The sequence below is a fragment of the Leucopleurus acutus genome (genome assembly GCF_964270905.1).
Source record: "Leucopleurus acutus genome assembly, chromosome: 4".
Classification (NCBI taxonomy): Eukaryota; Metazoa; Chordata; class Mammalia; order Artiodactyla; family Delphinidae; genus Leucopleurus; species Leucopleurus acutus.
In genome coordinates, this window is record NC_139146.1 from 88,614,595 (window position 1) to 88,635,542 (window position 20,948).

Sequence of the window (20,948 nt, forward strand, 5' to 3'; positions counted from 1 at the left end):
CAACGAAGAGGACACAACACCCCATATTAAATGCCTAAGAATATACCTGACTAGTAAGAATCTTAAAACCTATGGATTTATATGTCTCCGAAAGAGAATCAAGCGTGTGTACAGCGGCATAAGCAGAGCATTGATAGGATTGTTGAGGTTCGGTGAGCAAATGCAGACCCTTTGAAGTCATATTGCATGGTACCCATTCCATGGGTCTCAACTCTCCAGGTTTAAGGGATTCTTCCTTCAGCTAAAACATGCATGTGGAACCCAGAGTATGATCCACCATGTGATCGGGAAACGTGTTCAAATGTGTCTCAGTTTTCGTCCCCTGGTACTCGGGTGCAACATTCCAGACGCTTTACTAACACTGTCCCCACTTGGAGAGTCAGTGCCTTTAACCTCCTGTTTGGCCCAGTTTGCAATTTCTGCGGAAAATGAACACGAGTAGGGAGAACCAATGAGAGACTAGCTGGAGGTGTCTGGACGGGCAAATTTAACTCTCATTTCCCACCAGGAAGAGGAATTAACCAAAGGCTCAGTGTGCCATGCCGAAACCACACTAGGGCCTGAAGCAATCCTGCGGTGTTGCGGCCAGCTCACAAGAAAGCGAGTTGAAGAAAGGAGCTCAGGGGCACTGTCATTCACAAACCTGCAGAGTTATAAATGACAGCTATTGTCCAAACATATATTGAAGTAAGGCTGCCAAGAGGACTTGAAAGTGGGGCAGAATTGCAGGAAACCGATTTCAGGAGGTAGACTGGAATTGCATGTAAAGCATAGGAAAAGAGGCAGAACGTCCACAATGATGCACTTGGCCAAAAAGGGCGTATGCGTTTTTTCCTGAATATATTCAGGAAAAAACGCATACGCACTTTTTGGCCAAGCAAGCAAGCTTGCAAAGGAAATCTGCACTACAATGAAGTCTCACTGCCCCCCGGTCAAAAGGGCCATCTGAAAAAAGTGTAAAATCCAGAAAGGCAGGACAGTCCATGGAGAACTGGGAGCCTTGTTATGCTGATGGGCGGGATGTAAATTGTCAACAGCCACTCTGAAGAAGTGTTTGGTGTTTCCTGAAACATTTAAAAAACAAAGCAACAGAGCATAGGGCACTTCCACTTATGGTACTATAGCTTAGGGAAATTAAAATCAAAAAGACACAGCAACCCCAAAGTTTGGGACGGCTCTGTTTACAAGAACCTCGTTTGCGGTACAAGTTCAATATCGCAGAAAGCGAAAAATGGATAAAGAAGTTGTGGTACTTATGTACAATGCAATATCACTCAGCAATAAAGTCTATGTCATCAGGCCCATAGCAGCATAATGAGTGGATTCAGGTACGATGATTCTAAGTGAAATAAGTCACACAGAAAAAGAAACATCATAAGGTATCACTACTACACGGAATGTAAACTTGGCTACACAGGAACTGAATTACAAAACAGAACAGGGTCTCTAATTTAGAAAACCAACTTATGCTTGCTTAAGGGGAAAGGTGATTTGGGGTGCTGCATAAAACCAGAGATTGAAATTAGCACAGATACCATTCCATAAGCCAAATATGTAATAGACAAGAGCTACTCCTTGCTCAACGAAGAGGACACAACACCCCATATCAAACGCCTAAGAATATACATGACTAGTAAGAATCTTAAAACCTATGGATTTATATGTCTCCGAAAGGGAATCAAGCATGTGTACAGCGGCATTAGTGCAGCAGTGATAGGATTGGTGAGGTTCGGTGAGCAAATTCAGACCCTTTGAAATCTTATTGCATGGTACACATTCCATGGGTCTCAACTCTCCATGTTTAAGGGATTCTTCCTTCAGCTAAAACATGCATGTGGAACCCAGAGTATGATCCACCATGTGATCGGGAAACGTGTTCAAATGTGTCTCAGTTTTCGTCCCCTGGTACTCGGGTGCAACATTCCAGACGCTTTACTAACACTCTCCCCACTTGGAGAGTCAGTGCCTTTAACCTCCTGTTTGGCCTAGTTTGCAATTTCTGCGGAAAATGAACAGGAATAGGGAGAACCAATGAGAGATTAGCTGGAGGTGTCTGGATGGGCAAATTTAACTCTCATTTCCCACCAGGAAGAGGAATTAACCAAAGGTTCAGCGTGCCATGACGAAACCACACTAGGGCCTGAAGCAATCCTGTGGTGTTGCGGCCAGCTCACAAGAAAGCGAGTTGAAGAAAGGAGCTCAGGGGCACTGTCATTCACAAACCTGCAGAGTTATAAATGAAAGCTATTGTCCAAAAATATATTGAAGTAAGGCTGCCAAGAGGACTTGAAAGCGGGGCAGAATTGCAGGAAACCGAATTCAGGAGGTAGACTGGAATTGCATGTAAAGCATAGGAAAAGAGGCAGAACGTCCACAATGATGCACTTGGCCAAAAAGGGCGTATGCGTTTTTTCCTGAATATATTCAGGAAAAAACGCATACGCCCTTTCTGGCCAACCAAGCAAGCTTGCAATGTAAATCTGTACTAAAATGAAGTCTCACTGCCCCCCGGTCAAAAGGGGCATCTGAAAAAAGTGTAAAATCCAGAAAGGCAGGACAGTCCATGGAGAACTGTGAGCCTTGTTATGCTGATGGGCGGGATGTAAATTGACAACAGTCACTCTGAAGAAGTGTTTGGTGTTTCCTGAAACATTTAAAAAACAAAGCAACAGAGCATAGGGCACTTCCACTTATGGTACTATAGCTTAGGGAAATTAAAATCAAAAAGACACAGCCACCCCAAAGTTTTGGACGGCTCTGTTTACAAGAACCTCGTTTGCGGTACAAGTTCAATATCGCAGAAAGCGAAAAATGGATAAAGAAGTTGTGGTACTTACGTACAATGCAATATCACTCAGCAATAAAGTCTATGTCATCAGGCCCATAGCAGCATAATGAGTGGATTCAGGTACGATGATTCTATGTGAAATAAGTCACACAGAAAAAGAAACATCATAAGATATCACTACTACACGGAATGTAAACTTGGCTACACAGGAACTGAATTACAAAACAGAACAGGGTCTCTAAAGTAGAAAACCAACTTATGCTTGCTTAAGGGGAAAGGTGAGTTGGGGTGCTGCATAAAACCAGAGATTGAAATTAGCAGAGATACCGTTCCATAAGCCAAATATGTAATAGACAAGAGCTACTCCTTGCTCAACGAAGAGGACACAACACCCCATATTAAATGCCTAAGAATATACCTGACTAGTAAGAATCTTAAAACCTATGGATTTATATGTCTCCGAAAGAGAATCAAGCGTGTGTACAGCGGCATAAGCAGAGCATTGATAGGATTGTTGAGGTTCGGTGAGCAAATGCAGACCCTTTGAAGTCATATTGCATGGTACCCATTCCATGGGTCTCAACTCTCCAGGTTTAAGGGATTCTTCCTTCAGCTAAAACATGCATGTGGAACCCAGAGTATGATCCACCATGTGATCGGGAAACGTGTTCAAATGTGTCTCAGTTTTCGTCCCCTGGTACTCGGGTGCAACATTCCAGACGCTTTACTAACACTCTCCCCACTTGGAGAGTCAGTGCCTTTAACCTCCTGTTTGGCCCAGTTTGCAATTTCTGCGGAAAATGAACACGAGTAGGGAGAACCAATGAGAGACTAGCTGGAGGTGTCTGGACGGGCAAATTTAACTCTCATTTCCCACCAGGAAGAGGAATTAACCAAAGGCTCAGTGTGCCATGCCGAAGCCACACTAGGGCCTGAAGCAATCCTGCGGTGTTGCGGCCAGCTCACAAGAAAGCGAGTTGAAGAAAGGAGCTCAGGGGCACTGTCATTCACAAACCTGCAGAGTTATAAATGACAGCTATTGTCCAAACATATATTGAAGTAAGGCTGCCAAGAGGACTTGAAAGTGGGGCAGAATTGCAGGAAACCGATTTCAGGAGGTAGACTGGAATTGCATGTAAAGCATAGGAAAAGAGGCAGAACGTCCACAATGATGCACTTGGCCAAAAAGGGCGTATGCGTTTTTTCCTGAATATATTCAGGAAAAAACGCATACGCCCTTTTTGGCCAAGCAAGCAAGCTTGCAAAGGAAATCTGCACTACAATGAAGTCTCACTGCCCCCCGGTCAAAAGGGCCATCTGAAAAAAGTGTAAAATCCAGAAAGGCAGGACAGTCCATGGAGAACTGGGAGCCTTGTTATGCTGATGGGCGGGATGTAAATTGTCAACAGCCACTCTGAAGAAGTGTTTGGTGTTTCCTGAAACATTTAAAAAACAAAGCAACAGAGCATAGGGCACTTCCACTTATGGTACTATAGCTTAGGGAAATTAAAATCAAAAAGACACAGCAACCCCAAAGTTTGGGATGGCTCTGTTTACAAGAACCTCGTTTGCGGTACAAGTTCAATATCGCAGAAAGCGAAAAATGGATAAAGAAGTTGTGGTACTTATGTACAATGCAATATCACTCAGCAATAAAGTCTATGTCATCAGGCCCATAGCAGCATAATGAGTGGATTCAGGTACGATGATTCTAAGTGAAATAAGTCACACAGAAAAAGAAACATCATAAGGTATCACCACTACACGGAATGTAAACTTGGCTACACAGGAACTGAATTACAAAACAGAACAGGGTCTCTAATGTAGAAAACCAACTTATGCTTGCTTAAGGGGAAAGGTGATTTGGGGTGCTGCATAAAACCAGAGATTGAAATTAGCACAGATACCATTCCATAAGCCAAATATGTAATAGACAAGAGCTACTCCTTGCTCAACGAAGAGGACACAACACCCCATATCAAACGCCTAAGAATATACATGACTAGTAAGAATCTTAAAACCTATGGATTTATATGTCTCCGAAAGAGAATCAAGCATGTGTACAGCGGCATAAGTGCAGCAGTGATAGGATTGGTGAGGTTCGGTGAGCAAATTCAGACCCTTTGAAATCTTATTGCATGGTACCCATTCCATGGGTCTCAACTCTCCAGGTTTAAGGGATTCTTCCTTCAGCTAAAACATGCATGTGGAACCCAGAGTATGATCCACCATGTGATCGGGAAACGTGTTCAAATGTGTCTCAGTTTTCGTCCCCTGGTACTCGGGTGCAACATTCCAGACGCTTTACTAACACTCTCCCCACTTGGAGAGTCAGTGCCTTTAACCTCCTGTTTGGCCTAGTTTGCAATTTCTGCGGAAAATGAACAGGAATAGGGAGAACCAATGAGAGATTAGCTGGAGGTTTCTGGACGGGCAAATTTAACTCTCATTTCCCACCAGGAAGAGGAATTAACCAAAGGTTCAGCGTGCCATGCCGAAACCACACTAGAGCCTGAAGCAATCCTGCGGTGTTGCGGCCAGCTCACAAGAAAGCGAGTTGTAGAAAGGAGCTCAGGGGCACTGTCATTCACAAACCTGCAGAGTTAGAAATGAAAGCTATTGTCCAAAAATATATTGAAGTAAGGCTGCCAAGAGGACTTGAAAGTGGGGCAGAATTGCAAGAAACCGATTTCAGGAGGTAGACTGGAATTGCATGTAAAGCATAGGAAAAGAGGCAGAACGTCCACAATGATGCACTTGGCCAAAAAGGGCGTATGCGTTTTTTCCTGAATATATTCAGGAAAAAACGCATACGCCCTTTCTGGTCAACCAAGCAAGCTTGCAATGTAAATCTGTACTAAAATGAAGTCTCACTGCCCCCCGGTCAAAAGGGGCATGTGAAAAAAGTGTAAAATCCAGAAAGGCAGGACAGTCCATGGAGAACTGGGAGCCTTGTTATGCTGATGGGTGGGATGTTAATTGCCAACAGCCACTCTGGAGAAGTGTATGGTGTTTCCTGAAACATCCAAAAAACAAAGCAACAGAGCCTAGGGCACTTCCACTTATGGTCCTATAGCTTAGGGAAATTAAAATCAAAAACACACAGCCACCCCAAAGTTTGGGACGGCTCTGTTTACAAGAACCTCGTTTACGGTACAAGTTCAATATCGCAGAAAGCGAAAAATGGATAAAGAAGTTGTGGTACTTACGTTCAATGCAATATCACTCAGCAATGAAATCTATGTCATGAGGCCCGTAGCAGCATAATGAGTGGATTCAGGTACGATGATTCTAAGTGAAATAAGTCACACAGAAAAAGAAACATCATAAGATATCACTACTACACGGAATGTAAACTTGGCTACACAGGAACTGAATTACAAAACAGAACAGGGTCTCAAATGTAGGAAACCAACTTATGCTTGCTTAAGGGGAAAGGTGAGTTGGGGTGCGGCATAAAACCAGAGATTGAAATTAGCACAGATACCGTTCCATAAGCCAAATATATAATAGACAAGAGCTACTCCTTGGTCAACGAAGTGGACTCAGGACCCCATATTAAACGCCTAAGAATATACCTGACTAGTAAGAATCTTAAAACCTATGGATTTATATGTCTCCAAAAGAGAATAAAGCGTGTGTACAGTGTCATAAACGCAGCAGTGATAGGATTGGTGAGGTTCGGTGAGCAAATGCAGACTCTTTGAAGTCATATTGCATGGTACCCATTCCATGGGTCTCAACTCTCCAGGTTTAAGGGATTCTTCCTTCAGCTAAAACATGCATGTGGAACCCAGAGTATGATCCACCGTGTGATCGGGAAACGTGTTCAAATGTGTCTCAGTTTTCGTCCCCTGGTACTCGGGTGCAACCTTCCAGACGCTTTACTAACACTCTCCCCACTTGGAGAGTCACTGCCTTTAACCTCCTGTTTGGCCCAGTTTGCAATTTCTGCGGAAAATGAACAGGAATAGGGAGAACCAATGAGAGACTAGCTGGAGGTGTCTGGACGGGCAAATTTAACTCTCATTTCCCACCAGGAAGAGGAATTCACCAAAGGCTCAGCGTGCCATTTCGGAACCACACTCGGGCCAGAAGCAATCCTGCGGTGCTTTGGCCAGCTCACAAGAAAGCGAGTTGAAGAAAGGAGCTCAGGGGCACTGTAATTCACAAACCTGCAGAGTTAAAAATGACAGCTATCTTCCAAAATTATACTGAAGTAAGGCTGCCAAGAGGAGTTGAAAGCAGGGCAGAATTGCAGGAAACCGATTTCAGGAGGTAGACAGGAATTGCATGTAAAGCATAGGAAAAGAGGCAGAACGTCCACAATGATGCACTTGGCCAAAAAGGGCGTATGCGTTTTCTCCTGAATATATTCAGGAAAAAACGCATACGCCCTTTTTGGCCAACCAAGCAAGCTTGCAAAAGAAATCTGCACTACAATGAAGTCTCACTGCCCCCGGTCAAAAGGGCCATCTGAAAAAAGTGTAAAATCCAGAAAGGCAGGACAGGCCATGGAGAACTGGGAGCCTTGTTATGCTGATGGGCGGGATGTAAATTGCCAGCAGCCACTCTGGAGAAGTGTATGATGTTTCCTGAAACATCCAAAAAACAAAGCAACAGAGCCTAGGGCACTTCCACTTATGGTCCTATAGCTTAGGGAAATTAAAATCAAAAAGACACAGCCACCCCAAAGTTTGGGACGGCTCTGTTTACAAGAACCTCGTTTACGGTACAAGTTCAATATCACAGAAAGCGAAAAATGGATAAAGAAGTTGTGGTACTTACGTACAATGCAATATCACTCAGCAATGAAATCTATGTCATCAGGCCCGTAGCAGCATAATGAGTGGATTCAGGTACGATGATTCTAAGTGAAATAAGTCACACAGAATAAGAAAGATCATAAGATATCAATAATACACGGAATGTAAACTTGGCTACAAAGGAACTGAATTACAAAACAGAACAGGGTGTCAAATGTAGAAAACCAACTTATGCTTGCTTAAGGGGAAAGGTGAGTTGGGGTGCTGCATACAACAAGAGATTGAAATTAGCACAGATACCGTTCCATAAGCCAAATATGTAATAGACAAGAGCTAGTCCTTGCTCAACGAAGTGGACTCAACACCCCATATTAAACGCCTAAGAATATACCTGACTAGTAAGAATCTTAAAACCTATGGATTTATATGTCTCCGAAAGAGAATCAAGCGTGTGTACAGCGGCATAAACGCAGCAGTGATAGGATTGGTGAGGTTCGGTTAGCAAATGCAGACCCTTTGAAGTCATATTGCATGGTACCCATTCCATGGGTCTCAACTCTCCAGGTTTAAGGGATTCTTCCTTCAGCTAAAACATGCATGTGGAACCCAGAGTATGATCCACCGTGTGATCGGAAAACGTGTTCAAATGTGTCTCAGTTTTCGTCCCCTGGTACTCGGGTGCAACATTCCAGACGCTTTACTAACATTCTCCCCACTTGAAGAGTCAGTGCCTTTAACCTCCTGTTTGGCCCAGTTTGCAATTTCTGTGGAAAATGAAGAGGAATAGGGAGAACCAATGAGACACTAGGTGGAGGTGTCCGGACGGGCAAATTTAACTGTCATTTCCCACCAGGAAGAGGAATTAACCAAAGGCTCTGCATGCCGTGCCTGAACCAATCTAGGGCCTGAAGCAATCCTGCGGTGTTGCGGCCAGCTCACAAGAAAGCGAGTTGAAGAAAGGAGCTCAGGGGCACTGTAATTCACAAACCTGCAGAGTTATAAATGACAGCTATCTTCCAAAAATATATTGAAGTAAGGCACCCAAGAGGAGTTGAAAGCGGGGAAGAATTGCAAGAAACCAATTTCAGGAGGTAGACTGGTATTACATGTAAAGCATAGGAAAAGAGGCAGAACGTCTACAATGATGCACTTGGCCAAAAAGGGCGTATGCGTTTTTTCCTGAATATATTCAGGAAAAAACGCATACGCCCTTTTTGGCCAACCAAGCAAGCTTGCAAAGGAAATCTGCACTACAAAGAAGTCTCACTGCCCCCCGGTGAAAAGGGCCATCTGAAAAAAGTGTTAATTCCAGAAAGGCAAGACAGGCCATGGAGAACTGGGAGCCTTGTTATGCTGAAGGGCGGGATGTAAATTGCCATCAGCCACTCTGGAGAAGTGTATGGTGTTTCCTGAAACATGCAAAAAACAAAGCAACACAGCCTAGGGCACTTCCACTTATGGTACTATAGCTTAGGGAAATTAAAATCAAATAGACACAGCCACCCCAAAGTTTGGGCCAGCTCTGTTTTCAACAACCCCGTTTACGGTACAAGTTCAATATCACAGAAAGCGAAAAATGGATAAAGAAGTTGTGGTACTTACGTACAATGCAATATCACTCAGCAATGAAATCTATGTCATCAGGCCCGTAGCAGCATAATGAGTGGATTAAGGTACGATGATTGTAAGTGAAATAAGTCACACAGAAAAAGAAACATCATAAGATATCACTAATACACGGAATGTAATCTTGGTTACACAAGAACTGAATTACAAAACAGGACAGTGTGTCAAATGTAGAAATTCAACTTATGCTTGCTTAAGTGGAAAGGTGAGTTGGGGTGCGGCATAAAACCACAGATTGAAATTAGCACAGATACCGTTCCATAAGCCAAATATGTAATAGACAAGAGCTACTCCTTGCTCAACGAAGTGGACTCAACACCCCATATTAAACCCCTAAGAATATACTTGACTAGTAAGAATCTTAAAACCTATGGATTTATATGTCTCCGAAAGAGAATCAAGCGTGTGTACAGCGGCATAAACGCAGCAGTGATAGGATTGGTGAGGTTCGGTGAGCAAATGCAGACCCTTTGAAGTCATATTGCATGGTACCCATTCCATGGGTCTCAACTCTCCAGGTTTAAGGGATTCTTCCTTCAGCTAAAACATGCATGTGGAACCCAGAGTATGATCCACCGTGTGATCGGGAAACGTGTTCAAATGTGTCTCAGTTTTCGTCCCCTGGTACTCGGGTGCAACATTCCAGACGCTTTACTAACACTCTCCCCACTTGGAGAGTCAGTGCCTTTAACCTCCTGTTTGGCCAAGTTTGCAATTTCTGCGTAAGATGAACAGGAATACGGAGAACCAATGAGAGACTAGGTGGAGGTGTCTGGACGGACAAATTTAACTCTCATTTCCCACCAGGAAGAGGAATTAACCAAAGGCTCAGCGTGCCATGCGAGAAGCACAGTAGGGCCTGAAGCAATCCTGCGGTGTTGCGGCCAGCTCACAAGATAGCGAGTTGAAGAAAGGAGCTCAGGGACACTGTAATTCACAAACCTGCAGAGTTATAAATGACAGCTATCTTCCAAAAATATATTGAAGTAAGGCTGCCAAGAGGACTTGAAAGCAGGGCAGAATTGCAGGAAACCGATTTCAGGAGGTAGACTGAAATTGCATGTAAAGCATAGGAAAAGAGGCAGAACGTCCACAATGATGCACTTGGCCAAAAAGGGCGTATGCGTTTTTTCCTGAATATATTCAGGAAAAAACGCATACGCACTTTTTGGCAAACCAAGCCAGCTTGCAAAGGAAATCTGCACTACAATGAAGTCTCACTGCCACCCGGTCAAAAGGGCTATCTGAAAAAAGTGTAAAATCCAGAATGGCAGGACAGGCCATGGAGAACTGGGAGCCTTGTTATGCTGATGGGCGGGATGTAAATTGCCAACAGCCACTCTGAAGAAGTGTATGGTGTTTCCTGAAACATCCAAAAAACAAAGCAACAGAGCCTAGGGCACTTCCACTTATGGTCCTATAGCTTAGGGAAATTAAAATCAAAAAGACACAGCCACCCCAAAGTTTCGGCCGGCTCTGTTTACAAGAACCTTGTTTACGGTACAAGTTCAATATCACAGAAAGCGAAAAATGGATAAAGAAGTTGTGGTACTTACGTACAATGCAATATCACTCAGCAATGAAATCTATGTCATCAGGCCCGTAGCAGCATAATGAGTGGATTCAGGTACAATGATTCTAAGTGAAATAAGTCACACAGAAAAAGAAACATTATAAGATATCACTAATACACGGAATGTAAACTTGGCTACGCAGGAACAGAATTACAAAACAGAACAGGGTCTCAAATGTAGAAAACCAACTTATGCTTGCTTAAGGCGAAAGGTGAGTTGGGGTGCGGCGTAAAACCAGAGATTGAAATTAGCACAGATACCATTCCATAAGCCAAATATGTAATAGACAAGAGCTACTCCTTGCTCAACGAAGTGGACTCAACACCCCATATTAAACGCCTAAGAATATACCTGACTAGTAAGAATCTTAAAACCTATGGATTTATATGTCTCCAAAAGAGAATCAAGCGTGTGTACAGCAGCATAAACGCAGCAGTGATAGGATTGGTGAGGTTTGGTGAGCAAATGCAGACCCTTTGAAGTCATATTGCATGGTACCCATTCCATGGGTCTCAACTCTCCAGGTTTAAGGGATTCTTCCTTCAGCTAAAACATGCATGTGGAACCCAGAGTATGATCCACCGTGTGATCGGGAAACGTGTTCAAATGTGTCTCAGTTTTCGTACCCTGGTACTCGGGTGCAACATTCCAGACGCTTTACTAACACTCGCCCCACTTGGAGAGTCAGTGCCTTTAACCTCCTGTTTGGCCCAGTTTGCAATTTCTGTGGAAAATGAACAGGAATAGGGAGAACCAATGAGAGACTTGGTGGAGGTGTTTGGACGGGCAAATTTAACTCTCATTTCCCACCAGGAAGAGGAATTAACCAAAGGCTCAGCGTGCCATGCCGGAACCACACTAGGGCCAGAAGCAATCCTGCGGTGTTGCGGCCAGCTCACAAGAAAGCGAGTTGAAGAAAGGAGCTCAGGGGCACTGTAATTCACAAACCTGCAGAGTTATAAAGGACAGCTATCTTCCAAAAATATATTGAAGTAAGGCTGCCAAGAGGATTTGAACCCGGGGCAGAATTGCAGTAAACCCTATTTCAGGAGGTAGACTGGAATTGCATGTAAAGCATAGGAAAAGAGGCAGAACGTCCACAATGATGCACTTGGCCAAAAAGGGCGTATGCGTTTTTTCCTGAATATATTCAGGAAAAAACGCATACGCCCTTTTTGGCCATCCAAGCAAGCTTGCAAAGGAAATCTGCACTACAATGAAGTCTCACTGCCCCTCGGTCAAAAGGGCTATCTGAAAAAAGTGTAAAATCCAGAAAGGCAGGAAAGGCCATGGAGAACTGGGAGCCTAGTTATGCTGATGGGCGGGATGTAAGTTGCCAGCAGCCACTCTGCAGAAGTGTATGGTGTTTCCTGAAACATCCAAAAAACAAAGCAACAGAGCCTAGGGCACTTCCACTTATGGTCCTATAGCTTAGGGAAATTAAAATCAAAAAGACACAGCCACCCCAAAGTTTGGGACGGCTCTGTTTACAAGAACCTCGTTTACGGTACAAGTTCAATATCACAGAAAGCGAAAAATGGATAAAGAAGTTGTGGTACTTACGTACAATGCAATATCACTCAGCAATGAAATCTATGTCATCAGGCCCGTAGCAGCATAATGAGTGGATTCAGGTACGATGATTCTAAGTGAAATGAGTCACACAGAAAAAGAAACATCATAAGTTATCACTACTACTCGGAATGTAAACTTGGCTACACAGGAACTGAATTACAAAACAGAAAAGGGTGTCAAATGTAGAAAACCCACTTATGCTTGCTTAAGGGGAAAGGTGAGTTGGGGTGCTACATACAACAAGAGATTGAAATTAGCACAGATACCGTTCCATAAGCCAAATATGTAATAGACAAGAGCTACTCCTTGCTCAACGAAGTGGACTCAACACCCCATATTAAACGCCTAAGAATATACCTGACTAGTAAGAATCTTAAAACCTATGGATTTATATGTCTCTGAAAGAGAATCAAGCGTCTGTACAGTGGCGTAAACGCAGCAGTGATATGACTGGTGAGGTTCGGTGAGCAAATGCAGACCCTTTGAAGTCATATTGCATGGTACCCATTCCATGGGTCTCAACTCTCCATGTTTAAGGGATTCTTCCTTCAGCTAAAATATGCATGTGGAACCCAGAGTATGATCCACCGTGTGATCGGAAAACGTGTTCAAATGTGTCTCAGTTTTCGTCCCCTGGTACTCGGGTGCAACATTCCAGATGCTTTACTAACACTCCCCCACTCATAGAGTTAGTGCCTTTAACCTCCTGTTTGGCCCAGTTTGCAATTTCTGTGGAAAATGAACAGGAATAGGGAGAACCAATGAGAGACTAGGTGGAGGTGTCTGAACGGGCAAATTTAACTCTCATTTCCCACCAGGAAGAGGAATTAACCAAAGGCTCAACATGCCATGCCGGAACCAATCTAGGGCCTGAAGCAATCCTGCGGTGTTGCGGCCAGCTCACAAGAAAGCGAGTTGAAGAAAGGAGCTCAAGGGGACTGTAATTCACAAACCTGCAGAGTTATAAATGACAGCTATCTTCCCAAAATATATTGAAGTAAGGCTGCCAAGAGGAGTTGAAAGCGGGGCAGAATTGCAGGAAAACGATTTCAGGAGGTAGACTGGAATTGCATGTAAAGCATAGGAAAAGAGGCAGAACGTCCACAATGATGCACTTGGCCAAAAAGTGCGTATGCGTTTTTTCCTGAATATATTCAGGAAAAAACGCATACGCCCTTTTTGGCCAACCAAGCAAGCTTGCAAAGGAAATCTGCACTACAATGAAGTCTCACAGCCCCCCAATTAAAAGGGCCATCTGAAAAAAGTGTAAAATCCAGAAAGGCAGGACAGGCCAAGGAGAACTAGGAGCCTTCTTATGCTGATGAGCGGGATGTAAATTGCCAGCAGCCACTCTGGAGAAGTGTATGTTGTTTCCTGAAACATCCAAAAAACAAAGCAACAGAGCCTAGTGCATTTCCACTTATGGTCCTATAGCTTAGGGAAATTAAAATCAAAAAGACACAGCCACCCCAAAGTTTTGGCTGGCTCTGTTTACAAGAACCTCGTTTACGGTACAAGTTCAATATCACAGAAAGCGAAAAATGGATAAAGAATTTGTGGTACTTACGTACAATGCAATATCACTCAGCAATGAAATCTATGTCATCAGGCCCGTAGCAGCATAATGAGTGGATTCAGGTACGATGATTCTAAGTGAAATAAATCACACAGAAAAAGAAACATCATAAGATATCACTACTACACGGAATGTAAACTTGGCTACACAGGAACTGAATTACAAAACAGAACAGGGTCTCAAATGTAGAAAACCAACTTATGCTTGCTTAAGGGGAAAGGTGAGTTGGGGTTCTGCATAAAACCAGAGATTGAAATTAGCACAGATACCGTTCCGTAAGCCAAATATGTAATAGACAAGAGCTACTCCTTGCTTAACGAAGTGCACTCAACACCCCATAATAAAGGCCAAAGAATATACCTGACTAGTAAGAATCTTAAAACCTATGGATTTATATGTCTCCAAAAGAGAATCAATCGTGTGTACAGCGGCATAAACGCAGCAGTGATAGGATTGGTGAGGTTAGGTGAGCAAATGCAGACCCTTTGAAATCATATTGCATGGTACCCATTCCATGGGTCTCAACTCTCCAGGTTTAAGGGATTCTTCCTTCAGCTAAACATGCATGTGGAACCCAGAGTATGATCCACCGTGTGATCGGGAAACGTGTTCAAATGTGTCTCAGTTTTCGTCCCCTGGTACTCGGGTGCAACATTCCAGATGCTTTACTAACACTCTCCCCACTTGGAGAGTGAGTGCCTTTAACCTCTTGTTTGGCCCAGTTTACAATTTCTGCGTAAGATGAACAGGAATAGGGAGAACCAATGAGAGACTAGGTGGAGGTGTCTGGAAGGGTAAATTTAACTCTCATTTCCCACCAGGAAGAAGAATTAACCAAAGGCTCAGTGTGGCATGCCAGAAGCACACTAGGGCCTGAAACAATCCTGTGGTGTTGCGGCCAGCTCACAAGAAAGCGAGTTGAAGGAAGGAACTCAGGGGCACTGTAATTCACAAACCGGCAGAGTTATAAATGACAGCTATCGTCCTACAATATATTGAAGGAAGGCTGCCAAGAGGAGTTGAAAGCGGGGCAGAATTGCAGGAAACCGATTTCAGGAGGTAGACTGGAATTGCATGTAAAGCATAGGAAAAGAGGCAGAACGTCCACAATGATGCACTTGGCCAAAAAGGGTGTATGCGTTTTTTCCTGAATATATTCAGGAAAAAACGCATACGCCCTTTTTGGCCAACCAAGCAAGCTTGCAAAGAAATCTGCGCTAAAATGAAGTCTCTCTGCCCCCCGGTCAAAAGGGCCATCTGAAAAAAGTGTAAAATCCAGAAAGGCAGGACAGGCCATGGAGAACTGGGAGCCTTGTTATGCTGATGGGCGGGATGTATATTGCCAACAGCCTCTCTGGAGAAGTGTATGGTGTTTCCTGAAACATCTAAAAAACAAAGCAACAGAGCCTAGGGCACTTCCACTTATGGTCCTATAGCTTAGGGAAATTAAAATCAAAAAGACACAGCCACCCCAAAGTTTGGGACGGCTCTGTTTACAAGAACCTCGTTTACGGTACAAGATCAATATCACAGAAAGCGAAAAATGGATAAAGAAGTTGTGGTACTTACGTACAATGCAATATCACTCAGCAATGAAATCTATGTCATCAGGCCCGTAGCAGCATAATGAGTGGATTCAGGTACGATGATTCTAAGTGAAATAAGTCACACAGAAAAAGAAATATCATAAGGTATCACTAATACACGGAATGTAAACTTGGCTACATAGGAACTGAATTACAAAACAGAACAGGGTCTCAAAAGTAGAAACCCAAGTTATGCTTGCTTAAGTGGAAAGGTGAGTTGGGGTGGTGCATAAAACCAGAGATTGAAACTAGCACAGATACCGTTCCATAAGCCAAATATATAATAGACAAGAGCTTCTCCTTGCTCAACGAAGTGGACTCAACACCCCATATTAAACGCCTAAGAATATACCTGACTAGTAAAAATCTTAAAACCTATGGATTTATATGTCTCCGAAAGAGAATCAAGCGTGTGTACAGCGGCATAAGCGCAGCAGTGATAGGATTGGTGAGGTTCCGTGAGCAAATGCAGACTCTTTGAAGTCATATTGCATGGTACCCATTCCATGGGTCTCAACTCTCCAGGTTTAAGGGATTCTTCCTTCAGCTAAAACATGCATGTGGAACCCAGAGTATGATCCACGGTGTGATCGGGAAACGTGTTCAAATGTGTCTCAGTTTTTGTCCCCTGGTACTCGGGTGCAACATCCAGACGCTTTACTAACACTCTCACCACTTGGAGAGTCAGTGCCTTTAACCTCCTGTTTGGCCCAGTTTGCAATTTCTCTGGAAAATGAACAGGAATAGGGAGAACCAATGAGAGACTAGGTGGAGGTGTCTGAACGGGCAAATTTAACTCTCATTTCCCACCAGGAAGAGGAATTAACCAAAGGCTCAACATGCCATGCCGGAACAAAACTAGGGCCTGAAGCAATCCTGTGGTGTTGCGGCCAGCTCACAAGAAAGCGAGTTGAAGAAAGGAGCTCAGGGGCACTGTAATTCACAAACCTGCAGAGTTATAAATGACAGCTATCTTCCAAAAATATATTGAAGTAAGGCTGCCAAGAGGAGTTGAAAGTGGGGCAGAATTGCAGGAAACCGATTTCAGGAGGTAGACTGGAATTGCATGTAAAGCATAGGAAAAGAGGCAGAAGGTCCACAATGATGCACTTGGCCAAAAAGGGCGTATGCGTTTTTTCCTGAACATATTCAGGAAAAAACGCATACGCCCTTTTTGGCCAACCAAGCAAGCTTGCAAAGGAAATCTGCACTACAATGAAGTCTCACTGCCCCCCGGTCAAAAGGGCCATCTGAAAAAAGTGTAAAATCCAGAAAGGCAGGACAGGCCATGGAGAACTGGGAGCCTTGTTATGCTGATGGGCGGGATGCAAATTGCCAGCAGCCACTCTGGAGAAGTGTATGGTGTTTCCTGAAACATCCAAAAAACAAAGCAACAGACCTAGTGCATTTCCACTTATGGTCCTATAGCTTAGGGAAATTAAAATCAAAAAGACACAGCCACCCCAAAGTTTTGGCTGGCTCTGTTTACAAGAACCTCGTTTACGGTACAAGTTCAATATCACAGAAAGCGAAAAATGGATAAAGAAGTTGTGGTACTTACGTACAATGCAATATCACTCAGCAATGAAATCTATGTCATCAGGCCCGTAGCAGCATAATGAGTGGATTCAGGTACGATGATTCTAAGTGAAATAAATCACACAGAAAAAGAAACATCATAAGATATCACTACTACACGGAATGTAAACTTGGCTACACAGGAACTGAATTACAAAACAGAACAGGGTCTCAAATGTAGAAAACCAACTTATGCTTGCTTAAGGGGAATGGTGAGTTGGGGTTCTGCATAAAACCAGAGATTGAAATTAGCACAGATACCGTTCCGTAAGCCAAATATGTAATAGACAAGAGCTACTCCTTGCTTAACGAAGTGCACTCAACACCCCATAATAAAGGCCAAAGAATATACCTGACTAGTAAGAATCTTAAAACCTATGGATTTATATGTCTCCAAAAGAGAATCAATCGTGTGTACAGCGGCATAAACGCAGCAGTGATAGGATTGGTGAGGTTAGGTGAGCAAATGCAGACCCTTTGAAATCATATTGCATGGTACCCATTCCATGGGTCTCAACTCTCCAGGTTTAAGGGATTCTTCCTTCAGCTAAACATGCATGTGGAACCCAGAGTATGATCCACCGTGTGATCGGGAAACGTGTTCAAATGTGTCTCAGTTTTCGTCCCCTGGTACTCGGGTGCAACATTCCAGACGCTTTACTAACACTCTCCCCACTTGGAGAGTGAGTGCCTTTAACCTCCTGTTTGGCCCAGTTTGCAATTTCTGCGTAAGATGAACAGGAATAGGGAGAACCGATGAGAGACTAGGTGGAGGTGTCTGGAAGGGTAAATTTAACTCTCATTTCCCACCAGGAAGAAGAATTAACCAAAGGCTCAGTGTGGCATGCCAGAAGCACACTAGGGCCTGAAACAATCCTGTGGTGTTGCGGCCAGCTCACAAGAAAGCGAGTTGAAGGAAGGAACTCAGGGGCACTGTAATTCACAAACCGGCAGAGTTATAAATGACAGCTATCGTCCTACAATATATTGAAGGAAGGCTGCCAAGAGGAGTTGAAAGCGGGGCAGAATTGCAGGAAACCGATTTCAGGAGGTAGACTGGAATTGCATGTAAAGCATAGGAAAAGAGGCAGAACGTCCACAATGATGCACTTGGCCAAAAAGGGCGTATGCGTTTTTTCCTGAATATATTCAGGAAAAAACGCATACGCCCTTTTTGGCCAACCAAGCAAGCTTGCAAAGGAAATCTGCGCTAAAATGAAGTCTCTCTGCCCCCCGGTCAAAAGGGCCATCTGAAAAAAGTGTAAAATCCAGAAAGGCAGGACAGGCCATGGAGAACTGGGAGCCTTGTTATGCTGATGGGCGGGATGTATATTGCCAACAGCCACTCTGGAGAAGTGTATGGTGTTTCCTGAAACATCTAAAAAACAAAGCAACAGAGCCTAGGGCACTTCCACTTATGGTCCTATAGCTTAGGGAAATTAAAATCAAAAAGACACAGCCACCCCAAAGTTTGGGACGGCTCTGTTTACAAGAACCTTGTTTACGGTACAAGATCAATATCACAGAAAGCGAAAAATGGATAAAGAAGTTGTGGTACTTACGTACAATGCAATATCACTCAGCAATGAAATCTATGTCATCAGGCCCGTAGCAGCATAATGAGTGGATTCAGGTACGATGATTCTAAGTGAAATAAGTCACACAGAAAAAGAAATATCATAAGGTATCACTAATACACGGAATGTAAACTTGGCTACATAGGAACTGAATTACAAAACAGAACAGGGTCTCAAAAGTAGAAACCCAAGTTATGCTTGCTTAAGTGGAAAGGTGAGTTGGGGTGGTGCATAAAACCAGAGATTGAAACTAGCACAGATACCGTTCCATAAGCCAAATATATAATAGACAAGAGCTTCTCCTTGCTCAACGAAGTGGACTCAACACCCCATATTAAACGCCTAAGAATATACCTGACTAGTAAAAATCTTAAAACCTATGGATTTATATGTCTCCGAAAGAGAATCAAGCGTGTGTACAGCGGCATAAGCGCAGCAGTGATAGGACTGGTGAGGTTCCGTGAGCAAATGCAGACTCTTTGAAGTCATATTGCATGGTACCCATTCCATGGGTCTCAACTCTCCAGGTTTAAGGGATTCTTCCTTCAGCTAAAACATGCATGTGGAACCCAGAGTATGATCCACGGTGTGATCGGGAAACGTGTTCAAATGTGTCTCAGTTTTTGTCCCCTGGTACTCGGGTGCAACATCCAGACGCTTTACTAACACTCTCACCACTTGGAGAGTCAGTGCCTTTAACCTCCTGTTTGGCCCAGTTTGCAATTTCTCTGGAAAATGAACAGGAATAGGGAGAACCAATGATCGACTAGGTGGAGGTGTCTGAACGGGCAAATTTAACTCTCATTTCCCACCAGGAAGAGGAATTAACCAAAGGCTCAACATGCCATGCCGGAACAAAACTAGGGCCTGAAGCAATCCTGTGGTGTTGCGGCCAGCTCACAAGAAAGCGAGTTGAAGAAAGGAGCTCAGGGGCACTGTAATTCACAAACCTGCAGAGTTATAAATGACAGCTATCTTCCAAAAATATATTGAAGTAAGGCTGCCAAGAGGAGTTGAAAGTGGGGCAGAATTGCAGGAAACCGATTTCAGGAGGTAGACTGGAATTGCATGTAAAGCATAGGAAAAGAGGCAGAACGTCCACAATGATGCACTTGGCCAAAAAGGGCGTATGCGTTTTTTCCTGAATATATTCAGGAAAAAACGCATACGCCCTTTTTGGCCAACCAAGCAAGCTTGCAAAGGAAATCTGCGCTAAAATGAAGTCTCTCTGCCCCCCGGTCAAAAGGGCCATCTGAAAAAAGTGTAAAATCCAGAAAGGCAGGACAGGCCATGGAGAACTGGGAGCCTTGTTATGCTGATGGGCGGGATGTATATTGCCAACAGCCACTCTGGAGAAGTGTATGGTGTTTCCTGAAACATCTAAAAAACAAAGCAACAGAGCCTAGGGCACTTCCACTTATGGTCCTATAGCTTAGGGAAATTAAAATCAAAAAGACACAGCCACCCCAAAGTTTGGGACGGCTCTGTTTACAAGAACCTTGTTTACGGTACAAGTTCAATATCACAGAAAGCGAAAAATGGATAAAGAAGTTGTGGTACTTACCTACAATGCAATATCACTCAGCAATGAAATCTATGTCATCAGGCCCGTAGCAGCATAATGAGTGGATTCAGGTACGATGATTCTAAGTGAAATAAGTCACACAGAAAAAGAAATATCATAAGGTATCACTAATACACGGAATGTAAACTTGGCTACATAGGAACTGAATTACAAAACAGAACAGGGTCTCAAAAGTAGAAACCCAAGTTATGCTTGCTTAAGTGGAAAGGTGAGTTGGGGTGGTGCATAAAACAAGAGATTGAAACTAGCACAGATACCGTTCCATAAGCCAAATATATAATAGACAACAGCTTCTCCTTGCTCAACGAAGTGGACACAACACCCCATATTAAACGCCTAACAATATACCTGACTAGTAAGAATCTTAAAACCTATGTATTTGTATGTCTCCGAAAGAGAATCAAGCGTGTGTACAGGGGCATAAACGCAGCAGTGATAGGATTGGTGAGGTTCGGTGAGCAAATGCAGACCCTTTGAAGTCATATTGCATGGTACCCATTCCATGGGTCTCAACTCACCAGGTTTAAGGGATTCTTCCTTCAGCTAAAACATGCATGTGGAACCCAGAGTATGATCCACCGTGTGATCGGAAAACGTGTTCAAATGTGTCTCACGTTTCGTCCCCTGGTACTCGGGTGCAACATTCCAGACGCTTTACTAACACTCTCCCCACTTGGAGAGTCAGTGCCTTTAACCTCCTGTTTGGCCCAGTTTGCA